Below are 4472 nucleotides of genomic sequence, written 5' to 3'. Positions count from 1 at the left end.
CCTATGTAGGTTTTACTTTGGGGAGCTGAACATGGATACAGCTATCCCTTCTTCTTCACAGTCATTTTTTAGGAGATATATATATATATATATATATATATATATATATATAACACATTAAAGGAAATTTGGAGGAATAGGATGGAGAGTCCAGTAATAAACTCATACATCTATGGTAAATTGATTTTCGACAAAGGTACCAAGATCATTCAATGGGGAAAGAATAGTCTTTTCAAAAAACAGTGCAGGGACAGCTGGAGAGCCACATGCAAAAGAATGAAATTGGGCCCCTACCTCACACCATATACAAAAAATTAACTCAAAGTAGATCAAAGATGTCATTATGTAAGAGCTAAATCTACAACCACTCCTAAAAGAAAACATAGGAGTAAATCTACGTCGTCTTTAACCAGGCAATAGTTTCTTAGATATGACACCAAAACCCCAAGCAACCAAAGTAAAAAATAGATAAATCAGACTTCGTCAAAATTAAAATTTTTTCTGCGTTAAAAGAAACTTGTCAATGAAGTGAAAAGACAACCCACAGAATGGGAGAAGATATTTACAAGTTATATATCTGACAAGAGTCTAATATCCAGGATATACAAAGAACTCTTACAACTCAACAATAAAGACAAGAAGTCTAATTTTTAAATGTATATAGACATTTCTCCAAATGAAAATACGGTCTAAATCATTAGTCATTAGAGAAATGCAAATCAAAACAATGAGATACCAATTCACACTCACTAGCAAAGCTACAATAAAAGATGCAGATAATAACAAGTGTCGAGAAGGATGTGGAGAAATTGGAACACCCCATTATATGGAACATATATTACTGGTGAAAATGTAAAATGGTGCAGATGCTATGGAAAATATTTGGTAGTTTCTCAGAAAGCTGAACGTAGAATGACCATGTAACTCAGCAATTCCACTCCTAGATATATACCCAAGAGAGTTGAAACATATATTCACACAAAAACTTATACACAGATGTTCATACAAGTTTTTTCCTAACAGCCAGAAAGTGGAAACAAACCAAATGTGTATCAATAATAAACAGAGTGTGATCTATCCATACAATGGAATATTATTTGACCATAAAAAAAGAATGAAATACTGATACATACTTGAGTGTGGACAAACCTTGATTACATTATGCTAAGTGAAAGAAGCCAGTCACAAAGGATCATGTATTATGATTCTATTTATATTAAATGTTCAGCATAGGAAAAATCTATAGATTCAGAAAGTAGATTAATGGTGTCTAGAGACAGAGGAAAAGGAAATGGAAATGATTTGCTAATAGATATGGAGCTTCTTTTGGGGGCGATGATTACATAAGAAGTAGGGAGTGGTCAGTCGATCAAGCATCAGTGGACAGGAAGCTCCAAGAGTATATCCTAACGTAAACTTTCTGGAACGACCCCACTGTCATCTTTGATTGGTTGAGGCTCCTGTTTGGGCAAAATTGAAATTCATGGAATTCTATCAATCTATTATCATCTCTGGGAGAGACAGTGGTTCACATACTCAGACTCATAAACTTAACCAGCAAATAGGCAGAGGATGTGAATCTACAAAAAAAAGAAATAGCGAATAGACATGTATTTGGATTTCCCAAGTGGTGCTTGTGGTGCTCATAAAGAACCTGCCTGCCTGTGCAGGAGACAAAGAGATGCAGGTTCGATATCAGGGTCAGAAAGATCCCCTGGAGGAGGACATGGCAATCCACTCCAGTATTCTTGCCTGGAGAATCTCATGGACAGAGGAGCCTGACGGTCTACAGTCCATAGAGTTGCAAAGCACTGGACACAGCTGAAGCAACTTAACCTAGCCTAGCCTAGACATGTATTCAGCCTCACTCATAGTTAAGGAAATGCATCATACAGCAATGAGATTGGCAAACAAAAGTCTAGTAATGCCCAGTGTTCACAAACTTATGGGCAAACAGGCATCCTCATACACTATTCCTGGGAGTATAAACAGATTCAATTCTCCTGGAGGGCAATTTAGCAATGTCTGCAACATTTTGAATGCTTATTCTCAGTGACTTAGCAATTCTACTGTAGAAATTTGCCTTTGGGATATACTGGCAAAATTATGCCAAAATCATGCACAAGTATGTTCACAGCCGCATTGTCAGTAGTAACAAAAAATTGGAACAAACCTAGACATCCATCAACAAGGGACCAGTTAAATACACCCATGTAATGGAAAAGTATGCACTCTTAAAACATGAGATAGAACTGTATATGCTGATATAGAAGGATCTAAATGTGTTTTGTTTTAAAAAAAAATAAACCAATGTGCACAACCATGTGATCTCCTTTGTGTCAGATTGAAAAATAGATCTACATAGACTTTTTCTTTCAGGAATGGTGCATAAGAAATGGTAACTTTTGGAAGGTGGTTTAGGGGTCGGCAGGAGGAAAGATAACTTTTGTCTTTTATCTGATGCTTTTCTGTACTATTTTTTTAGTGTCATGTGAATGTAAGATTTTATTTTATTTTTTATTTATTTATTTATTTTTGACAGGAAATAGCATTTATTGGTGAGCGTGATTAAGGAGGGAACAGAGCTGATGCTCATGAGTGCAGGGCCCGCCATTTGCCCAGGGGACCACGATTAGGGATGTATTTGACCCTACAGCCGTCCGGGATGAGTCGCTTTTCTGCCACCATGTTCTCAAATTCATCCGCATTAAACTTGGTAAATCCCCACTTCTTGGAGATGTGGATCTTCTGACGGCCAGGGAACTTGAACTTGGCCCGGCGGAGGGCTTCAATCACATGCTCCTTGTTCTGCAGCTTGGTGCGGATGGACATTATGACCTGGCCAATGTGGACCCTGGCCACTGTGCCCTGGGGCTTTCCAAAGGCACCGCGCATACCTGTCTGGAGTCTAGACTGAGAAACAGCAGGCCAGTCATGAGTGCCCACTAGGAAGAGTTGTCTCCAAGGTCCCTTAGGGCTACCTGTACAGGCAACAGGTTGCATACACTACCAAGGAGCCTGCTGTTTGCAGCCACTGCACCCTGGGCCCCCATGGGGAAAAGGAATGTAAGATTTAAAAAAAATAAGTATTTTAAAACCAGACAAGGAACATGAAGGGATAAATGAGAGAGAGAAGAAGGATCCCTTTGGTGGGAGTTTATGGTTTTTCCTGACACAGGGCAAACTTGTTTTCTCTGTATTGGTGAAAACATTGTGACCCGTCATTGGGGTTTTAGGAAGACCTCCAGGGCAGTAAGCTGGAGGGTGGAGAGGAGTTATGGCCAGGGTCAGGGGGACTGGTCAAAAGAGTGGGATTCAAATTGAGGAGGTGATGGTGGAGGTGGAAAGACAGCTTCAAATATGAGAGTTGTTAAAAAGGGAAGCTGATAGTCTTTATTAAAAAAATATTTATTTATTTGACTCTGACGGGTCTTAGTTGTGGCGCTCAGGATCTTTGTTGCGTCTTGCGGGATCTTTTGTTCAGGCGCCAGACACTCCAGTTGCTGGCTCGTGGGTTTAGCTGCTCTGTGGCATGTGGAATCTTAGTTCCCCGACCAGGGATCAAACCCCTGTCCCCTGCATTGGCAGGCAGATTCTTAACAAGTGGACCACCAAGGATGTCCTTGGCTGATTTTTTTTAAGCTGATCCTTCACCAGCGCCAACTGCCTTGCTTTTGCCACATCTGCCCAGCAACATCCCAACCCTGGGTTTTCCATTTATGGTCTGGAAAAGGCCACCCACCAGTGAGAATGTGCCACTCCAGGATCATGGTTCATAGCTCTGCGGGCTTCTTCCTGTACCACCCATCGATTTATTTCTACCCATCCTTGGTTGGCTCTGGCTCTCATTCCCCAGTTATTCCAAATTTTCACCATGTTCACTTCTCACACTTCACTCCCATTCTCATCTATGTGGCCTCTCTTGCCTTCCCACTTCAGGGAACAAATGAGGTGCTCAGGGTTGAGTGCCTTTAACATCTCAGCCCTCTCTCTATAAGTGTATCTAAAACAAGATTTACCTTCTTTCCCTAGTATTCAGTCTTAGAGAATGATGTTCAGCTCTTGTTTAGTTCTTGAGTCCCTCCAGGACATTTCACTGACCGTATTCCATCCCTGAGCCTCAGCTACTTGCTCCTTCTTCTGTGTGTATGGCTGTAACAAACATTGTTTATTTCAGTATCATGACATTTACCTTGCTGAAAAAAGTTATCTCCCTCTGTCTCCTCCAATTAGCTTGATCCTGTTCTTGATGCTCTTCCCCCTGTGCTGTGCTCAGTTGCTCAGTCATTTCTGACTGTTTGCTACACTGTGGACTGTAGCCCGCCAGGCTCCTCTGTTCATGGGATTCTCCAGGCAAGAATAGTAGACTGGGTTGCCATTTCCTCCTTCAGGAGATCTTCCCAACCCAGGGATCTAACCCAAGTCTCTCGGGTCTCCTACAGTGGCAGGTGGATTCTTTACCACTAGTGCCG

General features: G+C 41.2%; 1 non-coding gene across 1 annotated transcript; it reads right to left on the bottom strand.

Annotated features, from left to right (window-relative positions):
• Window positions 1-2953: 2953 nt before the first annotated feature.
• Window positions 2954-3086, bottom strand: LOC136165783 (small nucleolar RNA SNORA70). Its single transcript, XR_010662760.1, has one exon. It is a non-coding gene; the product is annotated as a small nucleolar RNA SNORA70 (small nucleolar RNA).
• Between the last annotated feature and the right edge of the window lie 1386 nt (window positions 3087-4472).

This window comes from Muntiacus reevesi, chromosome 3, assembly GCF_963930625.1.
Source record: "Muntiacus reevesi chromosome 3, mMunRee1.1, whole genome shotgun sequence".
In the NCBI taxonomy this organism is placed as follows: Eukaryota; Metazoa; Chordata; class Mammalia; order Artiodactyla; family Cervidae; genus Muntiacus; species Muntiacus reevesi.
This window is presented reverse-complemented; position numbering and strand designations above follow the sequence as displayed.